The sequence below is a fragment of the Falco punctatus genome (genome assembly GCF_963210335.1).
Source record: "Falco punctatus genome assembly, chromosome: 7".
NCBI lineage: Eukaryota > Metazoa > Chordata > Aves > Falconiformes > Falconidae > Falco > Falco punctatus.
The window spans coordinates 14,396,344-14,421,865 of NC_137587.1; the positions used below are offsets into that span (position 1 = coordinate 14,396,344).

At 36.1% G+C, this 25,522-nt stretch overlaps 1 protein-coding gene across 1 annotated transcript in view; it reads right to left on the bottom strand.

Moving 5' to 3' along the window:
* Positions 1-385: 385 nt before the first annotated feature.
* The window catches only part of FOXG1 (forkhead box G1), a 112,241-nt gene continuing 87,104 nt past the window's right edge, over positions 386-25,522 (bottom strand). The window contains exon 7 of the mRNA XM_080396294.1: positions 386-1,190. The gene's annotated coding sequence lies outside the window, so the exon portion shown is untranslated. The remainder of the gene's footprint in view (positions 1,191-25,522) is intronic.

The following is a 25,522-nucleotide window of genomic DNA, read 5'->3' on the forward strand; positions in this document are numbered from 1 at the left end:
CACTGTTCTGATGGAGTTGCTATCAAGACGGACTTTCAAAAACTGAGAAACATTCTTTAATCATATGTATGCAAGTAAGCAAATATCTTCCTTCCATGTTTAAATTAAGCAAAAAAAACATATTCTTTGAACAAGAATATTCAGCTGCTTGTTAAATTTTTGTTGGCATATTTGCTCCCAATTCTCTAACAAATTAATTTCATTCTCATATACACTTACATGAATAATATTTAAAAACAATAAAATTGCACGTGGGAATCAAAGAATTTAACTCCAGCTTTCTGCTAAGTACTTTCTAGCATCTTATTTTATAATTACGAGGGTTTATGACAATAAAATTAAGATCATAAAGAAACAACCTTGCCAACCAGATCTTTTCTTCTAACTGACACTGTATCACAGACTCTTCCTTCATTACTCATGACTATATGGATTCATTATTGCGCTGTTAAGAGATGTTAGAGATCCATAATATTAAATTTATCAAAATGAGTCATCAGATATGACAAAACACAGAACCTGACTTTTTGTCCATGATCAGAAATTAAACTAAATTGTAGTTTATAACAGGAACTTAGACATTAACGTATTTGTCCTGATATTACCAAAGCTTTTAGTGGCTAAGTAAATAAGTTAAAAAAAAAACCTAAACACAATCTCATGAAATGCGTACACTAAAAATGTGGTAATTCACACTGGCTGGAAGTTCCATCAGATTACTGTTTTACAATTTAATGTAGTAAGTAAGTGAGCAAATACAATTAAAAACAGAGTAATGTGTCTTAAAATGCACTTTATTCATTTGTTTGACAAGTATAATTTTGTTATGATAGTACTTCATAGTATACTTGTAAATGTTCAACACCACATTTGGCAAAAGTAATGTAGTCTAAGTAATGCAATATTTCATTAAAATACAGTTACAGCATCTTCATTTGAAATGTTTCTAGTGTACGGATGTATACAGACTAGTAAGTAATGAATTATGAAGAATTTACTTTAGCAAAATAGTAAGAAATATACAATGCCCATGAAAAGAGTATCAAAACTCACGTCATTTTTACCCACCTGTGGGAGATCTTGTTCACTCACTTTTAAGACTAGATGTCTGTGTGTTCCTCACAATATTCTCAATCTTCCCAGCAGAAATGCTGCTAACATAGCTTCTCTTTGCCACGGTGAAATCATTCCTAAAATGAACACAAACACCTGACTATACCTGCACCTGTAAGCACCAAAAGCAGAAGAATGGCTGAAAAATGCTATTTTGGGGGGTTTTGTATAAAAACTTTTTGAATAGCTGAAGGAGAATAGTAATCTACTAAAGTTTTCTCAGGGGAGGTCTGAAAATGTGACTGCTTCTCCCCTTTCTCTCAAAATTTATCATTTCCAAGTGGAAAAGGATAAAAAACAGGGTGGCAGAAAGCAGGCACATATTGGGAAAAAAATTACATTTTTCTACTTTCAAAATGAAATTTTCAAAGGCTAAATGTTGAAAACTTTTTTTTGTTCCAAATGATGCATTGTCATTTATCCAAACGACAGAATCTTCCTAGTGCAGGGATAAGGGATTTTAAGATGAAAGGAAAAACTAACATTTTTAAATATTTTCCCCTTTTTTTTTTTATGTTTGAAAGGTGGCAAAAAAATATTTCTTTAAAAAGTTATGTCAAAGACATTTGATTAACTTTCCCCAAAATCTTTCCTGGGAAGCAAACCTCAGTTGCACCCACCTGGAAAACTCTCATTGTAGATATTTGTAGCAGTACAATTCCAATAAGTGGCCAAGTAACATAAGCAGTTGGATCACTCAATGAGTAGGCCTTATTAATGTAAATGAAATAAGGTAAATAATAGGAGAGGAAATAATTTGATTTTGAGCACTTGTACTGGCCAGTTACACAGAATACTTTATATTTATATTCCAGTGTAGTCTTACTGAAAAGTGAGAATTGCCACATAATCTGGAGGCAAGAGTGAGAATGTGTGTGTTACACATAGTCTTTATGTAAAAATTAAAGTATTCAGTACCTGCATATTGGCAATAAAAGTACTTGGCTGAGAAAACAGTCAAGATCCTCAGTGAAATAACATCACTACCTCTGGCCAAAATATTCTTCAAATTCAGGTGAGAGCACTTGGGTTCCAGTTCTAGAGTCTGGCGTAGCTTTTGCTCAGTGCCTACCGACATTAGGCAGTTTATACTGAACTGCGGTTTGCAGTTCAGATATTGGCCTGAAACCCAATGCCAGCCACAGGTTTTGCTTTAGTTCAGAAATCCCTTCACTGACTTGTTCAAAGCTCAAATACCCAAAAAAGGTATTTCTTAGTTTGCTGTTTGAACTCTTTTGTCAAAGCATGTAGCTATTAAGTCTAGCTTTGTGCCATTTGAAGATTGTAACCAGGAAAAAACAGCTATTTACATTAACACATTCAGCCATTTTTATGCACGGTTTCTTATGCATGGTTTCATTTTTAACTGCATTGATTGCTATCAGGTCTACTAGATTGACTCCTGCTAGTCCAGTTAAGTCCAAAAAATCACCAAGTAGACTTTTGCAGAGGAACAAAACTATTATCATATTTCAATACTGGTTCACCATATCCAGGGATCCTCAAACTACGGCCCACAGGCCAGATACAGCCCCCCAGGGTCCTCAATCCGGCCCCCGGTATTTACAGACACCCCCCACCCCCACCAGGGTTTTTGGGGGGAAACCAAGCAGCTGCAGATGGCTGCCTGCCACTTCATCCGCATGCCGGCCCCCTGTTTAAAAACTTTGAGGACCCCTGACCATATCCATTGCAAGAAGCAAACTGAAGTTTTAGCATGTACTTTAGAAATTACTAGTGTGATAAGAAAAATTACATTACCTACAGCTATCACATGACTGGTGCAAACTGTGCATCTGATCTAATTCCCAATAATATCAATGTTTCCATTGATGTCACTGACACAAGGTCAATTCCTGCAGGGGAAAGCTCTGTCCTGGAATCAGTTGAAAACACAATGCAGTCAGAATATCACACCCTCCTCTAAGGTACTGGTGACTAAAGGAATTTCTTTAAAATATTTTGCAACAGGTTCATGGTTTGGCTTTTCTCCATATAGCATCTCCCTCCTGTCAGTGCCAATACTTTTGAGACAAGGCAAACTTTGAAAGTGAAGGACTGCAATTACATGTCATTATGGTAACCAGGCAAGACCTACAGCAGCTCTGGGCTGCATTCAGAAAGAAAAGTGCCTAATGTGTGTTTTGTCTTTAGGCCAGGAAGAAATGGGAAGAGGATGCTGATACGGAAAAGCATGAGAAAATGGAGACCTTGGTCAATGAAGGGTTAGCAGCATGGAACACAAACATTTACATTTTCAAATTCTGTAAGTTAGGAGTATTGGCTTTCAAAGAGAAACGTGCTAACTTAAACAAGGAATATGTATCCATCTTTAGCATTTAACTCTTCCCAACAAAATCCATAGTTTATCTAGGCATCATATGCATATTTAGTCAAAGCAAAAGGGCTTTCTAAAGGAGTTATGAGAAGCTTCACCTGTCTAAATGGAAAAACTAATATTTTTCCTAAAATAATTTAAAAAAAAATCCGATTTTCTATTTTGTAAAAGAAACAATTTCCTTTGCATTGCAAAGGACCACTGGAGGCCCCTATTCCCCTTTTCTTCCTTTTAGAAGTATGGTAAGAAGAGAATATGGACAGTTAAAATAATTGAAGGATTATTTTCAAATGTTTGTTCCTATGGGCTTAATTTTTTTCTGGGGGGGAGAGAGGGAAGAAAAAAGAATATGCCCTTTCTTATTTTAAAAATATAGTGTGAAAGACTTTTTTTTTTTAAATCATCTAATTTTTTATCTTAATTTCTAGGAATGGGCAAGCAGTAAAATGAGGAAGAAAGAGCAAAACACCCAAACTAAGGAAATGCATAGGTGTAGTTCTATGGATCTCAATTTCCTCTCAGTTTTGTCTTCTGGGAATCTGGTTCATAGAGTCATACCATTCCTGATCATAGCTCATTTAAGCCCACATTTCTATAAATGCAGGCAAGTATTGCTTCCACTGAGAATTGTTACATCCCATGTAGACTTCTCCTGCCAAACATAACGTTCACTTCTTGTTAACTTGCTGCTTCTTCAGAGATTCCAGCAAGGTCTCCATCTCTCACAAAAAAACCAGACATTAATTCATTCACACAAACATTTGTACAGAAAAAGTCTGCTCTACTGAAACTGAAAAGCATGGTGCGTTTTAGTTGCTCTTATTGTGCAGGTCTGATTGGTAAAGCCATTTTGCCAGCACCTGTCATTCTTGTAAAATTTCAGAACTACTCATAAAAGTAGTAATATATAATATGCTTTTCTATCAAACAGTTCTCCAGAGAGTCAATCAAATATGCAGCAAATCAATAAGAACTTCATTTTCAATTGTCTTATGCATTTTAGCTGTTTGGACAAACAGTAAGACATCTGCAGTCATTCAAAGTGCAGCCACATTATCAAATCCAATCTCTTTTCCAACAGTGAAGAAAATATCCTTAAAGGTGAAATCTTCAGCAGCAGTAAATTTGACACCGTTTTTATATAATCCACTAAACAGCACACCAATCAGAGGCCACAGGGAAACCATTTTGTTAATTTATTTTGCAATCCCCCCTCTCCCCACTCACAAGAGGAGGCATGAAGAACCAGTTTGTAACAATGTTCTCAGTTATTTAAGTAGGGTTTCTGAAAGGTTATTCCACTTACATTAAGTACATGTGAAAATGACATGTAAATCTCTCATGGCTCTCTTCCTACATTTAGACCAAATGGCTGAATGGAAGAGAAAACGAAAAATGCTCATACCTGGTGACCTCTTGTTAGTGCCTGACTTCAGTATAGGGTAGAGGTACTACGTTGCATGTTTATAAGTGGAATGTGTAAATGGACTCTTCTATTCAGGAGGTACAATATAGGGACCAATAATAACCTACAAAAAGTTATTCTACTGGGGGCAGGAGGCGGGCATTAAAATAAATAATATAAGTTACAGTGACATCTAGGAATCAAGCTCTGGAAGAATGCCATTCTCTAGTCAGAAAAACCTAGCCCCAAAATTCTTGCTTGTTAGAATGATGCACATTTTGTTAGGTGATCATGAGTCCCAAGAATTAAGATCAAAGGCCAGCCCAAGAGGTGCAATGGTCCAGGCAGAAAGAAAAGAAGGAAAACATGTTAAGAAAATATTCAGTCACTCCAAAGCCTAAATGCAAACTGCAAGGCACCAGCATTAACCTGCAGCAGGAAATAAAACCTCTGAGCACCAGTCAGGCATTGTAACATAACCAGTGGCTGCTGGGCTGGCATATGGAGCTGTCAATATCCCAAAAGTTCATGAAAATGAAAAAATAAGTGGCTGCAGATAGATGGGTTAATAGTAGTAACTAAACAATGCTGGTTGTCACAAACTATTTTCAAGTTTTTCTTATGAGGTATGACAAATAGGGAATTGGCAAGGAAGTTACAAAGGAGAAGGGAGATTTTTGTTAAAGTAGTGGGAAACACAGGAGAAAAAACAAGTACGTTCAAAAAGTTAGGTTGACAAAAGAGATTAGATTCAAGGACTGCATCAACTCCTATTATCACATAAAACATTAATTTTGGTTTAGAAAGAATCAAATGGATTGTGGTTACAGGCTTCAGTGACAGGCAGGACAGCAAATGTTTCCCAGTCATCAGAAAGAAGTGAGAGACAGGAGTAATTAAGGGCTCCACGCTAGTTTCTCTAGGCTTGAGGCATTGTTAGTTAGAAGGAATTGAGAAAGTGACAGGTGCATTTTTATTTTGGATATAGAGTCACAGCTAGTAAACAAAGGCAATTTTTCAGTACCGATACAGAAAGGATAGTTGAATGTATTCTTGGAGGAAAAAAGTAAACTCAGAAGTGAGATGACCCAGACCAGACCTTTCCAAACTGATGCAAATCGGACATGAAATTGATTTCCACCATCTTTGGGGTCACCAGCATCATCAACAATAACAAACATCAATAAATGACATATATTCAACTATCACAAACATTATTGAAACAATGGCTACCTTCCTTGTCAGCTTAAAAAACCCAAATAGAGACTTCTGGAGTTACTCCATGAACCTCTGTAACTTTCTTAGAAAATCCAAGCCACTTCTTCAAAGTCATCTCAATCATTTAAACACTAAGGTTGTCTCCAAGCTGACCTGAGGATTACACTGATCTGAGAAATAAGCATTTCTCAGTTTGAAGAAGTGTTGACGTTTCATTAGTTTTGTTGTGTGTTCCTTTGCTGGGAGAGAGAAAGAGTGGGTGATAGAAATGTAAGCAATAACAGAATCTGATGAAAGCCTGTATTTCCAGCTCAAAGCCATTCTTTTTTTGAAAATTGACTCCAGCTGATGTATTAGCTGATGTTTGTGTGCTATTCATTTACTTCCAGTCAAAAAATAAAAATATCTTTAACTAATTTTCCTCAGACTAAAGCATTGAAATATCCTTTAAGAACAATATAACTCATTGCTGAGAACAAAAGTTACAACACTTCAAACCATATTCTGCAAACTTGGTTTATCTTGAGGAATATCTTGTCATCTGTGAAATGAATACAGAAAGCTGAAGGGTAAGATATATTTTAGCGAGAACACTCTTTTATTACAATTATTTTCTGATTAAGTCATTCATCTTTCCATTTATATCTAAGAGCCATATAGCAGACAACTCTCAAAAAACTTTTCTGCTATTTTCAGTGTTACAGAAATATAGTATTACTGTCCCCTATTATTCTTCCACAAGCTTCTATGGTAAATGAGAATTAGCTGACATGAAGACACCATAATCCCTCTTCATAAATTATACAGAAATGAGCAAGGCTTTTAATGAGATTTATACCTTTAACATTTTCAGCTTAACTCTAGAGACTATAGACTAAGTTTGTACAGTACATCCTGTGATTTTTTTTTGTTTTATATATATAATATTGTGTACAGAAAGCAATGTCTTGTCAAAATGCTGAAACACAGCTAGCAAAGTGTCATGTAAATTTTTTTCTGTAATTTTTATGTTTCCCAATATCTGATTATTAGTTTAACTATACATAATATATACAATCATCCATTGCCTTAGGTGTTTAAGAGAAGAGGAGGAGAACCTTCATCTGTTCCATGCACCAAAAGCCACTGGAAATTATATAGCTGTTTCACCAGCACATAACGCAAGAGGGAAACAAGGGTTTGTTCCCCTCTCCGCTCCAACACACTACAATGCAATGGTGTTCTGCTGGAACAAGGACTGTGGAGAAAGGTGTAACTTTAAAAATAGTTTGTGTTAGAGGACTTAAGGAGGAGCACCACCAAGATTAGAAGCCATTAACTAGACTTTACCAAACCACAAGGCAGTCAGGTCCTCATAGTGCTCGCAGTCTGCACAGACAAATATTTGGTGGTAACAATGGGTCTGGACCCATTAATTTCTCTAAAAGAAAGGCAGCAAAATACAGGCTTTCACAAAAAGAAATATGTGTTTCAGTCCCACATTCACCAGAGAAGCAAATGGTTGGCACAGCTAGAGTAAAACTATTAGTCTGCACAACTCAGCAAATCTGTGGCGTGTGAACTGCCTTTGCCTCAAATCTTTGGAGAAGGGATTCTTGCTACCAGTAGCTTGGCAGAAGATTGCATGACAAATCCTGTGCTATAAAGAGCTGTGTCCCCTTCTGAGAAGCAGAGGAAATTATAATTTGTGGGTACGTCTACTAGAAGACATATGCTTTTTGGAATAGTAAATCCATGCACCCGACTGAGGTCTTTCATGGCACTCTACTTTGGGTCAGTGTGGGAGGCAGGAAAGGGATGGGAATTTAAAAGAAAAAAATGTTTTTAAACTTGACCCCACAATACTCTGCATGCACACTACTGCCAACATAGCCAAATTAAGTAATTTCAAAAAAGTTTGTATACACTATTATTACAATTCGAAATTTTGTATTACAGTTGCATTTACAGTCCTAAAGAGAATACACCTTCCCTTTTTTCTCCTCCCCAGACTCACTTCTCTGTGACTGCTAAGTTCTCTACTCCGACAAAAAAACAACATATCTGAAGGTATTTGAGTCAAATTCTTACTTCTCAACAATTCCTAATTATTTACTTGTATCAGAAAATTAGGGAAAAATATAGCCAAAGAGCAAGCACATCAGAGACTGCTTCACAATTATTTTCATTCTAAATTACGAAAGAGAAAAACCTATTGGAATAGTTGGTAAATATGATAAAAACAGAACTTCCCATTCTTAATTTAGTATCTATTTGTGGGGTACTGGCTGCATTCTGGGAACTACTATAAACCTCCAGTTTGTAGTTGCTAAATGCCACCAAAGCATCCAAAATTTAAGAACAATTAATGTTAATCTAATATTCTATTAATAAGATAAAGTTGGCTTTTATTTTTAAAATACTTCAGACCATGCCAACTCCTTTAGGATTGTATATAAAAGCAGGGACTGGTATGCTGTTATTGGGCAGATGTTTAACTACATGAAGTAATAAATGATACTTTGAGAATATTTTAAAATGTTCATAATTCCTAACTGAAAGAACCAGACTTAAACAAGATTTGGTAGTGCCTTGTAAAACTATAGTAGCTATTTGCCTACAAGCCCCACAAGACCACAAAATCTGGGATGATCTACACTCGAGAAAGCCCAGAAGACAGACAAGCCAGGACATTTTATAGGGAAAAGACACATAGTTTCCTTCTGCATTTCTTATAACTAATTTCTATGTCCCTGGTCACCATACCACACGTAGTGCAACAAATCTTTTGGCAGCATCATAAATTGATTAAGACCTAATCCATAAATTTTCATAACCAGAAGAGGCCAGGCAGATTTCATTTAGTTGTTACTTTTTTAAGACATTGTTTCTAAGATAACATTTGAAAAGACTTACCCTTTCAGAAATTATATTCCCTGACGAGGTAATGTAAATTATATTTTTGAGTATTTTTTTTAAGAGTCCAAAACCCAGGTACCGAGTTCATATTAAAAGCCCTTCCACTTTATCTAGCCAACACAAGTATCTACATGTAGGAAGTTATAGGCGTATGGCACTGCAAATATCATACTAACCTATTCAATATTTAGAAATTTAATTCCTTTTACTTCTGGCTAAGACACAACTAAAACAACACAGGTAGAAGTATTATTCAGTTTAATTTTTTTTCTGAGGCTGTATTAGGTATTTACTTTATTTAAGATTTGTAATTATGAGGATGAAAGGGGAGGTGTGGGGGGGTTGACTCAGAAGTAGGTTCCCAGTCACTGAAGATACCATTGGAGTACACAAGGTACCTCAGTGAGCACTGACATTAAAGCGTTTGTGCCAACTGGAGTATATAAACAAAGCTGAAAGACAGTATCAGCATTTGAGACAAAGAACATAACATCTAAATTATCTTAAATAATTTAAATTATTTTAAAAAATTGATAGCCTTGTTTGAAGTGCCTTGGTTGCAAATTGAATCATAAAACAGAAGGTGTTAGTAGACAGAAAAAGAATGTATAAAAGCAACTTTTGCTTAATCTAGCTTCTAGAATTTGTAAGTAAATGCAGCTATTTAAACTATGTCTCGTGTTATGTTGAATCTCCTCTTTCATAATAAATCCTGCCCCTCAAGGATATCTATATCCAAAGTACCTATCCCGTAATGTAGACTATAATAGCCCTCTGTGTTAAGAGGAACAGGGACAGAAATAGATACTGTATGACTAAATGCTGATTGACAGTTCCTTCACACGCTCAGCTCTTCTTAAACAAAACTGCAATAAAAAGACTTCATATCATACCACTCAAGAGATAGTAAAATAGTGTAAACAGATGTAACCCTGTGGAAGAAAAAAAATCTACTTTATTATTATCATAACACACTGAAACATTATTTTTCAAATACATTAGCCAGAGATCAAATTATTCACTGTCTAATGAGAAAGGAAGTGTTCCTTCTCAATTACCCATTAAAATGCTGTTCCTAACAAAAAAAAAAAATAGCACATGGAAGACTGTTACAATGTAAATACTTAAAGGAAAATATTTTTATGGCATGTGGGAAAGAAACAAGAGGAAAACAGTACAAAGACAGTGACTGAAATGTCTGCCAGGTACATATCCAAGACAGCTTAAAAGCCCTTATGAAATGAAACCTAGCTTTTGAAGCTGTCAGAGTTTGCCACCTTGATACATTATTGTACAAGTCTGAAGAATTCCTTGACAGAAGAACTTTTATAAAGAGCAGCTGAGACACTAGGAAAAGCATGGGGCCTCTCTCACAAAATAATGGTTTATAATCACACACATGATAAAGAAATGTATCATCTTAGTGACTGACAGACACTCGTAAGTGCACAGGCAAGAAAACTGCAGCCACCACAACAACTGGCTCTCAAGCCTGGCAAAAGACCTATCAACATTTCTGTCAGAAATAAGACCATTTACAATTTGGTACCTCAAATTTCTCTCACCCCTGCCCCATTCGCTTCCTGTATTTCATTGTCTTGTGTTAAAGCCCAAGAAATAAGTACTAGGTAGAAACTTCCAGTCCATTAGAGAGCTTTAAGCAAAGTCTGAAAATATCTTAAAAGATTTAGAAAGCAAAAATCATACTATTTTATTGTTTATTTTGTCATCCATAAGTGACAATATATTCAAGCAGATACTTTTCTTAAGGAGTTAAAGGCCCAAGAACAAATAGAGAAAAACAGATAGGTGGAATAACTGGGAATATTGTATAGATGCTTTTTAAAAGCTCAGGAAGATCTTTGTCAGCAACACCACAAGACAGTCTCTGAGGTACAGATAAATAGAAGGGGAACCTTGAAGTGCAAATAGAATGAAACATGTAAGACTGTTCTGAAAAAAAGGTAAGAAAATAGTTATAAAATCTCCTAGAAATGTGCATGCAATTAAATAATGACTGGACAAATAGGTGAAAGAAAACCTTACTAAGGGCTTTATAAAATAAAAAACAACATACAGCTTAGTAAATCCCTATCTCACAGATTACAGAATGCTATTTAGTAGTAGTATGATTCAACTTCTTGCCATGTTCCATGTTTCTTTGTCTTAAATACTGATGGCTGTTTCATTGGTACAAGAAAGCTTTGGTATGACCAGACACAGCCACTTATGATCAGCAGGAGGACCAGGTAAATAAACCTTTAAAGACACTACCAAAAATCCTACAGATGGATTAAGCCTGGCACATAGTCCCAAGAATAGTTACAACAACAACAAAAAAAAGATAATTTCTGCAGCACTTCTATTTGGTTTTCACTAACATTGTGATTGTCTCTACATTTATGATTAGACCTAAAATTTAAATATTTATATCATGATGCTTGTCTTGAGAAACTAATTTTACCGTTACTGTCGTTACTGCAGTAGAAACTATGTTGACCTCCAGGGAGATGAGAATCAGTAGGTAAAGACTCGGGTCTCCTCATTTCACACTCTGAGCCATGATTTATAAATAAATCTGTGGTAATTAGAAATAATTTACTAGATGTGATAGCTCATGCCTCTAATACCAACTACTTATGAAACTGTGACAAGTGGAATATGATCTCACCTTTTCCTGGTCCACCAGCCTCAGTGGAATTTAAGTTTATGAAAGATTCTGGTTAAGTTGTTTGTACACACAGGGAATAGGCAACCCAGAAAGTCTTTTATGGTTATAATGGTGAAAGTGTAAACATGTCTGGAACAAAGAGAATCTAATTATCAATTTTTGTCAATTGTCATTCACTATTTCCTCCTATTTTTCATTGTGTAATCTTTCAAATGATGCTCTCTTGATCAAAGTCGATAACTTATTTCTGTCATCAGATATGCACCCTAGTGCAGCAAATAAAACAATCTAAAAATGAGGAGAAAAAACCCACAAAATTCAGACCAAAACCACCTGTGCTCTCATTTATGACATTATTCAGGTTTTACCTGAATAGTGTAGATGCAAACAAGATTCCTTTGTACAGTCTAATACCCTGACAATATAATCTCACCTAGCCAATCTTAAGCAGCAGTATATGATGCGCTCCAAGCAATCATAACAGAGCTATCACATATGCAGGTTTTCTGAATACATGATTCAAGTCCTCTGAGAATAACCTTCAGCATTATTATTCAGAATTACTGCTCAACATGCAGGTCCAAACATGAGCTGCAGACCCTTAGACTTCTGAAATGCATGAATCTTATAGAAGTGTTCTCGATTGCGCAGCAAAATTATTCAATTTGGCAAGTACCTAACACAGTGCACGCACAGTTGGTATGATGCTTCTGGAACACATCTAACTGTCCCTGTATTTGCCTACACCTCTTTTAGACTAGGCAAATTAGAATCTAAGTTATTCCTGAGCAATTAAGACTTCAGAAACATTATTACAGCTTACCCTACAACAGTTCCAGGATGGGGTGTCTTCAACATGCATAAGAAAATAGGATTCTAATTCTGATCTCCTCAACATTTAACATTGTTACAGCAAGATAAAAGGCATACTTACAAAGGAAGTTAAGGTATTTTCTTTAAAATAAAGATTAACAGTTGGCTACACGTCTGAAAATCATCTGGCCTCACTTCTGCTTTTCCACTCTAAATACCTGAATGCCTCATTCCGCTAGGAAAAATTTGCTTATTTTGAGCACCATCACTTAACAGACATTGGCATTGAAGGAAACATAAGAATTTATTCCACGTGGAATGAGATCAGATATACAGTGGATGGGATAGGTGATAGGACACTGTTGTCAAGTACCAGAAGTAGCCTAGAGATTAAATTTGGGGTAGAAATGTGCAAGGATTAACACAGGGCCAGTTATAAATGCAAGAAATTCCCTTTACTCCACACTCAATCGATACTCAATCTGGAAGTCACCACAGAGGTTCTTTCCAGAGAGGAAAGAATCTGACCAGGGTAGGTATAAATATTATTTTAGAACAGTAAGATAGCAGGGTACTAATTAACCTTGCAACTGTTATCTCAAATTAATTTCTCTGGAAATCACAAAAAACCAAGCATGTTTGCTGAAGATCAATGCATCAAGAAGAACCTCCAATAAAAATCTAAATCCTAAAATTTCTCCAACCATTCAATTTGGTTATGTAGCTCAGGCACTTTTCAGGAATATAGATATTTTCCTGTCTTGGACAGACTGACCAGATCCCAACAACCTGCACTATACCTGTTGATGCAAAGCACATAACAGCTCACAACAACGAGGAAAATCATCCTGTGGTGGCCCAGAACCAATTTAGCACTTTTCTTTCCAAAGCATTTTCAACTATGAGCATGGTGTTGTAGATTATACTAGGTGACTGCTCTGGAAGATGTCTGGTCTAAGGTCAGCACAAAATCTCCTCCTTCAGTTTCATTTTTCACTTGCCTTGTGTAACAAAAGAAGAGCTAGAGTTAGCATTTTAAGGGACTTTTAAAAACATGGTATTGGAAAGCTTGAAGAAACCATTAGCACTGATTCAGTGCTTCTTAAAACTAATCTTTTATATATATATATATATATTTGTTTTGATAATGGTGCTTTCATCCCCTGCCTTGAAACTAAACAAAACCCCAAAACAAAAAAAAAAAAAAAAGCCCAACGCTGATGAGCAATCTTGCAATAATGAATCACTGTGCACACATGAGGGAAAAACAAATGCAGTTGGGAAACAGATTTTGGTGTCAAGTTTTCCTAAGTGTTGTTATAAATATCAGGAAATTAAAAAATGCTCTTAAAATGCATGAACATTATTTAGGTCTTTAATCTGGAAGGGGCATGATTGATTTTGCAGGGTGGAAACTGCCAACTGTACCAGTGCCTGCAGATGGAAGGGGCCGGCACATAGCTGCCAATTTCACTGAAGATATCTCAACTACTCTCTAAAATGGATTGCAAAAGCTTGTCTTCTGCTTGCTTCTCTGGGCTCATGCTGCACTAGACAGCTTAGGGGGAGAATGGCATCAGTCTTTTCCTGAAACAGCTGAAGTCACAGAACATGGCTATTTTAGGAACACCAAAAAATGAAAAACCTGAACCTCTGAGGGCAATGGGGCCACAAGCTGAACTGGAAATAATAGTCAACTCAAAATTAAAGAGTCTTACTATCTACGTAATGGCCGTTTTGCACCAGAGTTAAAGGAAAACTGACCTTTAAAGTCTGAAGTTCACTCTTACATCCTTATAACTGAACAAAAAATTTGACGAAGGAAGAACATTTCCTGGAAACAAAACTACACTGTGTGAAACGTATTGAAGTCCCTCTTGCACCGTAGAAAACAGCAGAATATGACAAAGTAGTAAACTAATTTTTCAAGTAAGACCATCTTTAAACCCAAATGCTCTTAAATCTCAGCTTGCTCATTTTCATAAATATGTATCAGATTTCAGAACCTGACTCCTGATAAATCATTTTGGATGTACAGCTTTAGACTATCAGAGCTGAGCAGCTCCAAGTCACATGTTAACAGCTTCAAAAACTCTTCATACAGCTATTACATGTACACGTACATACAGCTACATACATGTAGAGACTTGCTTGGGGTTTTGTTGGGTTGGTTTTTTTTAAAATATCAGGCTTGGCTTCTTCTGGTTTTTTTGCTTGGGTGGAAATACACACCTCTCCTCAATTTTTATCTTATCTTTTCTCCCATATTGTAAAATTAATTTCCAATGGCAAAAGGAAATTTAGTAGCATAAAGCCATCTTTTTAAGCCATTTTCTATAGCTTTCTTCTTTCAAGGAGTATCTATTCCCTTTCCTTCTACTCTGCTCTGGAAACTGTGCTTATGCTAGCACCTTCTTAAACTGATTGCTGAGTCCTTTCCTCTGGAATTTAGCACCACTACAGCAGGTTAGTAACAGAGGCTGTCTCAAATATCTTGTGTTAAGGACAGATCTGAAAAGGTATCTGCACTGTGGAGTAAAGCCGTTTTGCTGGCATTGAGAATACTAGAATGGATATAAAGTGTCTTCAGGAAAATTGTCTTTAGGACTGCATCACATTAAAGACATCTAAGTGATATTTTGTCCCACTGGTTCCAGCAGAGGCCAAACATCCCTGCTTTAATTCTACCAGTATAATACACACCTACATATGCAACATGAAAAGAACTCATTCTTCTCCTTTTAAGGATTCTTCCTCTCTACTCTTTTTAAATTGTTATTTGCAGACACTTATGCCACTACAGAAATGAAATTGTTGGCCTGAATTCATTGCTACTACACAAGACAAAGCAAGGTGAAAAATAAACCTTTTGCTTTCTCTTTCTTTTTGAAACACTCTTTTCATGCTGCACTGTAGGCTTGTGAGATATACTCTAACATCATTTGTTACATATTTCATACTGTAGTGCCATGCTTGATTACATCAATCTATACAAAACAGAAACTGGCAGCCAGTCTCCCAATTTCTGCCAACTGTAAAGGTTAACATGTACGTTGGCATAATGTGGGTGTGTAAATAAGGGAATTTGTGTAGTCCTTTATTTAGCAATGTAAGAAAACATATTTCAGGTCGGAGATGAATAGTTTTCCTTCCCTCCAGGTGTCTATTTTCTATTTTGGAAATTTCAAGGAAGGCATTAAACATGCACAAGCACTACTTAGCAACAAAACACTAGGGAACCATACTGTGTGTACTATAACTTCATTTCATAAGACTATCATCACAAACTGCCAGTATTTCATCACTGCCAAGATGTCTTCGGAGAGAGACAGGAGAAGTCAAGGAAGTGGCTCTCAAGACACCCCCAATAAGCTCTCTGCCATCACTCAAGCCTCCCATAAGGCAAGTTCACCATCCCCAAGGATAATTAACAAATTTAATTCTAGACCAACAACCTTTAAGAAAAAAAAAAATTGCCCAGTTGAGAAGGTTTATGTTTTCAGTTTTGCACCTTTAGACGTTCTTATTGTTGAAGAAGCAAAGACATAAACCAGCAACTGCCTTATACAAAAACTGGTTTTCAGTATAAAACAAAGCTAGATATATTTCTGTATTTGTAGACTAAATGCTTTTCTAATCTCATGCAGAAATCCAGATTAAATGAGACTAATTGAACTCATATGAATTTTCCTTTGACAATTTATTCTGGAATTCCAGAAAATAATAAAAAAATTTGGCATGAATAAGCAGTTATTTAACAGTGAAGATAAAAAGGAATGATTGATGTACCTGTTCCCTCTTTTTCACAAGCTTGTTTTGAGTAACAATCTGTGGTGATGACTATTGAACAAAAAAATCTAAATAAACATCCACAAATATTTAAGTCACGCTAACAATAGTACCATATTTGCCAGCCTTCTATGTGTATTTCACTGTCTTCCGTTAATTCTAAACTATAGCAATGCATTCCTTTGCTTAAGTACTAGAAAACAAAAAATTACAAGTCATGAAACACAGATGTTAATCAGGAGATGATAATTTTCAAGGATCCTAGTCTTCTGAATCTCCAGGATAAGATGTAAGAACAGAAGGAAAAATTAATAATGTGCAGCACTTATTACAGGTTGTATGAAGGTGATCATGCCTTTAAGCCGACTGTGTGATGGCCTAAACACTGAAGGAGCACTAATCCAAAATAAAGACAGTGACTATATACACAGCAAAGTACCTGCAACAAATGACAGCTTTTATGCATGATCACCTCTGCTTAAATACAGAACATTAATGCAAAGCTCCCTTTACCAAGACTCGAAAGCCTGAAGAACCAGAAAATACCAAATTGAAGTTTTATAGGAAAGTCTTATCTGTATCTATGACTAACTTATGGAAGCAGAAGTAAGCAAAAATAAGTTTTCTGTTTAATAAGCTATGAATCCATTGACATTATTCCTGTGCCTACTTTGCTGTGCAATGTGTAACAAAGGTTGAAAACTGAAATGTATACATTCTTAAAGAAAATGAGACAATGAGCACAAAAGAAACCTGGTATCATCTTAAAATAGATAACCACTGGCTGCATCTCTCTAACAGAAGTGATACAAGCTACAGATATACCGCTACAAAGTGTATTCAAGCTTGTCATATTTGCAATTGTCTTTTGACAAAAATGTGCGAAATTTGTAAAATACAACTATAGAACATAAGAAATAGAGCAACAGTGGAGGTGAAAGACTTCCATTTGAAAAGGTTAGATGAATACTAATGAAGTATTCTCCAAACTAAATGGCCCGTTGGAGACTTTGAAAGGAAAGTATAAATTATATGGTTTATGTACATTGCTGCAAGAGCACAGATCATTTTTCTTATATTCTGAACTGCAATGCCAAAGAAAAAAGATTCCCTGAGGTGACTAGTAAAAGCAGAAGCTGAGGTTCAACAGGAAGATTGTGGTTAGAAAAAGGAAAAAAAGGCATGTGATGAGATTCCTAGAGCAAATTGCTGAAGACACTTGGAAGTCCAGACTTCAGTATTCCAGTATGCATACATGGGGCCAGAGCAGAAAAACATTTAGATTGAAGGATCTGGTGATAAGAAAACATGAGAAAATGCCACTGTCTGATCAACACTTAATTAATTTCAGTAAATATGAAGCTATTTTAATATGTCAAAATATGAGTATACTGTAATTATTTTTGTTCTTCAGGGGAGACTAATTTCTTGAGCAAAAATTATGCTCATCTTTACATGTATTACTGCAAAATAATGAAAAACTACATCAGAGATTAAGCTAGCACACATGAAAGAAATCCTTAAAAGTATTTAAGAACCATTTAATGTAAAATTTTATTTTCAGTTGTGAATGTAAACAGATCAGCTGAACCTTTTAATGCTAGGAAAACCAGTTAACTAAATGGGATTTGTAAAGATCAGCTCAGAAACTGCAAGTACTGCAACTGTATATTTGCACAGTGCATACCAGAGTGGGCCCTAATATCACCTGCAGCCTCTAAACACTACTCTTAATAGTAATAACAACAACATTCATCTTATTGGATATAGCTGTTCCTATTTTTGTATTCACAGTAAAGCTTTAAAAATTTTCAAGGCACTTTGAGGGGTAGTTTTTCTTAAAAATAAAAAAATCCCAAGTGTTTAACCATAATCACTATTGGGAAAATACATTAGTAATGTGCACTTCAAAGCACTTCTGAAAAGCTACACTCCTAATACCAGGTAAATGATATATGTTTTAGAAACACTTATGAATACCTATTCACTTATTAGACTGGCATGACCTCAAAACAGTATTGGCTAAACAATAGTGCTTCTATCATGGTTTTGTATATGGTCAATCAAGTAAACAATATGCATTTTTTTAAAACGTTTGAATGCGTGCTTACACAGCAGTTTATTCAGCTCCATTATGGACATCCAAGTAAATAAATGTTCTAAAGTCCATAACTATATATTCAGTAAATACAGAGCTGCTAGTTTCTATAGAATAAATAATAAGCACTATAACAATACGACAATCACAGGGGTTTATCCAACAATCTACTTCACCACAAAAAAGATTTCACAACTTCTCACTGGCATTTTTTCCCCCCCATCATTTCTTTCTTTTGTTTTTAAAGAAAGGTGTTAAAGGGGAGAACATTATCTTTCAAGAAGCTGTTACTTTGTGGTAATACACAACCATTATGAGAAATAATAACATGGAAGGAATTTTTTTCTTGGGAGTCCTATTTCAATCTCACCACCTTACATTGGTCACCAGCAGACTTAGATGAGTTCTGCACTTTGGAGCCACAGTTCTACATTGGTGGCATTTGTTACACTGAGTAATCGCTCAGCAAACATTCAGGAAGGGTTTTGTTTCTAACTATGAATACCAGAGGAGAGCAAGTTCTTTAATAATCCAATATATACTTATATGTGGGTGAACACTCGCCTTTTCCAGCCATCCTGAAAGCTCATTACCCTTTGTTCTTCATTCATGTTTTAGTAGTGCCAACCTTAAAGATGAAAAAAGTAACTACTACTGATAATAGAATTGCAAATAGATAAAATGGTTAACATTAGGACCTTATATTTGTTTTGTAAGAAAGCAGGAGCCCTTAAAGGAGCATGAAAAACTGATTTTGGCTACAGAAAGACATCTGCCAAAGTGGCAAAATAATCAAAGTTGATTTTTCACAGGCCTTGAAGTGAAGGCCCTCTGTGGATAGAAGGGAGCATAAAAGGAGAGCGCCTAATCAGGAAAGCTTCTCTAGCAGAAGCCCAAGACTCAGCAATCTAGGTCCTCTTGTGTGCACCAGGATACCCCATAGATGTTTAAGGCAGAATTTAAATAGTCCAAATAGACAAAGTAAGACTTTTGCTTTTAAGATGAGCCTTCCACCTGGACTACTAAAATGATGATTTTCCAGCCTCCAAGGCAGACTAGATTTGGAACTACACAAAAATGTCTTAACCTCTCAGAGACAGCAGAGGCTTCTGTATTCCAAGCAGCCTGTAAATTTGCAGCAGTCTGATGTATGTTTGTGACACCCTAGTAAGTATTGAAATTAAATTAAAAATAATGAACTACTTAAAGTCTATTCATGGATATCCCTGGCAGGATCTACGTGGGCTTGGGAGAAAGGAAAATTTGCTAAATTAATAATTCACTTAGGAACAGCTTGTTCAGTGTATGTCCTATTTAAATGTTTTCAAATGTATATTTTTTTTACCAGCTCTACTCTTTTTTTGCCTTCAGCCAGCCATTGAAGTAACTTTCTCAGGGGGTCCAACAAAAGAGCTAAATGAATACAGAAATGACACCCTTGATTTCAGGAAGGCTATGTACTCACCAGTGTACAAAAGCCTGAGCCTAATGACTTCAGTTAGATTTCAGGGATGCTAAGGTAGGAAGGTGTCCTGGTTTCAGCCAGGATAGAGCTAATTTTCTTCTTAGTAGCTGGTTCAGTGCTGTGTTTTGGATTTGATGTGAGAACAATGTTGAAAACATGCCGATATTTTTGCTTGTTGCTGGGTGATGTTTATACTAAGTCAAGGACTTCTCGGTTTCTCAAACCCCACAGCGAGAATACTGGAGGGGCACGGAAAATTGGGAGGGGACACAGCCAGGACAGCTGACCCAAACTAGCCAAAGGGATATTCCATACCATTTGACATAATGTTCAGTATACAAACTGGGGGAAGAAGGAAGGGGGGAAATGTTCTGACTGATGGTGTTTGTCTTCCCAAGTAACTGCTATGTGTGATGGAGCCCGGCTCTCCTGGGGATGGCTGAGCACCTGCCCACCAGTGGGAAGCGGTGAATGAATTCCTCATTTTGCTTTGCTTGCCTGCATGGCTTTTGCTTTACCTATAAGCTGTCTTTATCTCAGCCCATGAGTTGTCTCACATTTACACCCTTCTAATTCAATTCCCCGGTCCCACTGTGCAGGGCGTGAGCAAGCAGCTGCATGGGGCTTGGTCACTGGCTGGGGTTGAACCACGCCAAAAGGATAATAAACCTAGTTGGTTTGTATTACATCAGCATTTTTGTTCATCAATTGCATACTGTTTATTCCTGATGTGCTGTTGGGAAATACAGCACAAAAACTTCTTTCTTGACACTAGATTTTTTAGTATAATCCACACTATAAATAAGGGAGAAGGATATTGAAGAGTGGTTGAAACAATAGGACTATATTCTAGGAAGTTTTCAGACAAAAATAATGCATTAAATCAGTTCATGAATTTATCTTTGATACAGCAAGAAATTTATCTTTGTCTTTTTAATTACTAGATTAATTTTCCCATTTAATTTATTTTGGGTGATCTTATCAATGTATATAAATACCTGACAGAAAGGCACAAAAAAAGACAGAGCAAGGCTCTTTTCAATGGTGCCCTGTAACAAGACAAGAGGCAATGAGGACAAACCAAAGCACAGGAGGGTCCCTCTGAAGATTAGGGAATGCTTTTTTACTGTGAGGATGACAGCACTGGCACAGGTTGCCCAGGAAAGTTTTGGAGTCTTCCTCCTTGGAGACATTTAAAAACCACTGGGACATGGTCCTGGGCAACCAGCTCTCAGTGGCCCTGCTTGAACAGGGCAGTTGGACAAGATGACCTCCAGAGGTCCCTTCCAACCTACACCATTCTGTGATTCTGTAAAAGCTACTTATTCCAACTGATTTGTTTTAAATTGTTCAGTCCTGTCTCAAAGTCATGCAATTTCCACAGAAAATGGTGTCCTGTAACTTTTGATGAATAATGAATGTTTCCATCCACAAAAAAATAAAATAGGCTCAGTTCTTATTTTTCAGTATGTTCTAAAGAGCTAAACTTAATAGCACAGAATTCCCCACTCCTCAAAAAACCTACTGAAGTTACTTTTCTACTGTTTTTTCAAATGCTGAAACTTACATTTGGATTTTTGTAACTATATCAGACAATGAAGGATTGAGATCTACTAGACAACCCTGAAGGTAGATTTTTCATCCTAGATTTAATCCAATAGGAACATTAGTAGTATTTCATTCAGATTAGTGAAAAGTTTTACAATACAAAAATGAAGCAGGAAAAGTTAGTTTTAAACGTAATCATTCCTATACGAATAAAACCAAATTATGTTCTGTTTCCAAATAAGATGGCACATATTTGCCTTTTACAGAATTTAAATAGGTGCTTAATTTTAAATAATTGCTCATGTGCTTTGCCTTACTGGTGTTTTCATAAGTCTTTTGGTTCAATGAAACCACTGAGTTGTGGGTTTTTTTTAAAAAAAAGTAGTTGCATTATCTAATACCATACATGAGAAGTAACATTATAGCTATGTTTTGGCCCATTGCAAAACTGGAGGTGTAATCACTACATCCGGCACTATGTGTTGTATAAGAGAAGATACTACTCCATTAACCTTGTCCAGTGAGCTGGCAGGCACACATTTCTTCTACTTTGCTTTAAGGATTATGCAATTAAAAAAATTAGAGATTAAAAATGAACACATAACTTTTTTTTTGCAACTTCAAACCAATACATTACCTACACCATGATGAAAATTTACAGACAAGGTTCTGATTTCACTATGCAGAGAAATAGAGGAGTTGATTTATAGCAATGATTTCATTACTTGTCTTGCTGGAACTGGCTATGACTACCTTTGACATGAGTTTATCATCCAGCAGAAAAACAGGTCCCCTTCGTAGTAATGATGTAGTTAAAGGAGCCTCCTCAAATGTTTTGTCTCTTTCCCACTACAAAAAAGCAAGGTTTTCTTCAAAGAATAAACCACAGCCAGCAACTTACTTCCTGATAATAACATCCCTCTAGGTCTATCAGAAGGGAACAGACCCTCTTATCCTTCCACAGCTGTTTCTCATCTCTCCTTATACAAAGACACTAGTAAAATGTTAATCAGATACAGCTTAAGCACCCTTTGAGTCATCTGTGCTACATACAGGAAATAATGAGCAAGCTACTGAAAATTAACTAGTCAAGTTTGAAGAAAGTACATTGCTTTTAAAAAACTCCCTTCACTTTTATTAGTTAAAATTGTTGATAAGTATAATACAGGTACTTTTGAAATTAACAAGATCAATTGCTTATACAATTGGCCAAAGAGCAGGCTGGCCTTTGTATTGAATACTAGATTTTGTACTTTTTCAGCCATGTTTAGTAAAAAGGATGTCCAAAGGGAATTTGCTTTAGCATTTAAAGTAATTTGTGCAGATTTTTTTTATTTTACCGTTAGGGTTTGAAAACACTGCTGTCGTCAGATGAACTAAAGTCTGCTTTCACCCCCCCACACATTTAAAACTAGAAATCTAGAAATTGTCTTTTAAGAACTGTAAGAGGCTATACTTGATATATTTAATAACCTTTTAAAATGTTTTCATATAATCTATCTCAAAAGTTTATTCACCAGTTTTTCCACCAGCTTTTTTTTTTTCACCTGTGTTCTTGTCATATGGTAGCTTATTAGTGGTTCAGGAACCATATTTCAAGACTAGTGAGAATACTTCCATTGCAGTCATATTCAAGTTTTTATTAAGTTGTTTGTTTTTTTTTTAATAAATATTTTTTCAACTCCTGAAGTGCTTATTCAAATGGAATTTTAACCAAAGCCACGTGCGGTATCTACTGGTTCAAAAAATACATAAAGTAAAAAACAGAAGAGGAATTACTAGGTGAACATAATGTTGAGGCATGTCATCTATTACTGAAGATACTGAACTATTATCAGCACTAAGCTATGCTATTACAGCTTTAATAGGTGGCTGCAAAGCCACAGTAGAGGAACAAATGCAGAGACCTGAAAGTTCAAAAGATCAATAGATAAGCAGCATGTTACATGATAGTTGAAATGGGATCCTCTAAGAAATTAATCTCGTGCCATAATAAGCAAGTAACCCTATGTGATTTGAGACCAACTTTAAGATTAGACTCAAGACATACAATCTTCAAAATGCTGGTAAACAGCAAATAAAAGTACCTTTCTCAGATTTTGCTGTTGATTTGAGAGATATCTTGCAAAATAACTCCTCTTCCTCCACAGACTTCCTCCCACTGTTAGAGGAAGACAAAGTAAATACAAGAAGTATTTGCTGTTGTGGCATAGAATGTTGCCTGCTCTGGATATCTATCTGTCTTCCCTCAGCTTTTAGTGAGCAGCCAAAAATAAATAAATTTAGAAAATCCTATCTTTTTTTAGAAGTATCCACCAGTACGATACAGGTGCATCACAAACAATTTATGCAGGACTGTAATTTTATCTATTAAATCAATCTCATACAAGAGGCTGGGGAAAAAAAAAAGTCTTAATTTATGCTTTTCAGATGTAATTTATCACACACTTTCTTTTTGTACATTTCTTTAGTATTTCCAGTATTCCACATCTTGCCAAGTTTCCAAGCTGCTCTGGTCAAATTTCAGGTGTCCAAAAAGCAGAGCAAGAGGTCATTGGGCATGCATAATTTTATACTGTTTTGAAGACATGGTAGACCTGATGCACCTCTGATGCAGATTCACTGCACACATCACTGATCCATTTTTGTGTCATAAATCCAGTACACGTTGGACTCACCATACATACAAACACATTCTCTCTGACTTCCCAGAAAAGAGAAATACTGCTTTTGAACAGTGACTATGATGGCTAGGAGAAACTAGGGTCATAACGTGTAATATACAAGCATGTAGATAAGAGTGCCAAACTAAAAGCTAGAAAAGAATCTTCAGAAGTCAATACCTCAGAATATCAAGCTATTAAAGGCAAAGTTAACTGAAACTGATTTTTGGTTTTACTAATCTGAAAATGTGCTCACAGTCAGAATATTCAGCTAAGTAGTCAAAACTTCCCAACCAGCAGCAAAGCAATTTAGAAATAAAAGGAAACTCATTCTGTTAAAAAAAATGATTTTGTCTTTAAAATGTACACCACAATTGAACTTATTTTTCCATTTCAGAATACGAAGAGGTTTTAAGTATTTAAAAGTTGTAAGACAGTTTTGTGCATATCTAGATTTTCATATATTCTTCCTTCCAAACCCTTCCCAAAATCTCCTTGTTTCAACGTTATTGTTTATTTCCTTTCCATTGTCTTAACTATATAGACAGATATTCCTCCTTGCTCCCTTTTTCTATCTTCCCCAAGTGAGGAAGGGCTGTTGGAAAGAAAGGCAAGAAGGGAAAGCTATTAATAGCAGCTGACTTTGCCCTAGTCTTGGCCTTTACATAGATCAGTGCGACATATGGCCTCAGATAAGAGCAATACATTTGAGCAGGAGCTTACTGAGGAGGACACACTAAAGCACTACCTCTAGGTTATACTAGTGAGTGGCCTTGATGCACCCGAGTGCATCCCTGGATTTGTGCTTTGGTCCTTAAAGCATGAGAGCCTTGCATCTTTCAAATTCTTTAAGCCATGCTTGCCAGAACTATAACAGCAAGAGACTTTGGGAGGACAGACGCACAGAAGGGAAGTCCATTCAATTTAGAATCTGCTTGTTGAAATTAGGACAAAACTGGCAAAGATTCACTTGGAAGAAAGGAACAGATCATAGTTGCATTCATCCACTAAGTTGTATATTATCCCACAAAATACAACATGGGAGTCTGTTAGACATGTAAGAGGTAATTCATGACACATTGAATAAGATCCGACTCATGCAAGTAGGCAAAAAACAGGTGTTAAGGTACACCTGCTCTCCTCTTTCCCAGATGTTTGATAGCTACCCCTCTACTGCAATGCCTGTCAATCACACAGTCAGCAAAAAGGAACATATGCTCCTCACTCACCAACTCCTAATCACAGCCTGGCATCTCAATGCAAGGCCAGTCTCAAAAGGTGTTTAAATTAAGGTGCTGGATAGTAAACTGGAGCAGCTGGGACACAGCCACATATTCTCTTTTGTCTTCTATTACAAAGGAGATAACCTTGGATAGAGGGATGAGATAGCCACAGCAAAAAGGTACAGGAAGACAGCAAATATCATCTGCTAGACACCTTAGACCTCCTTTAGGATATTTTTTTCAAAGTGGTTCACAAACTCTTCAGACTTTTAGAACATAC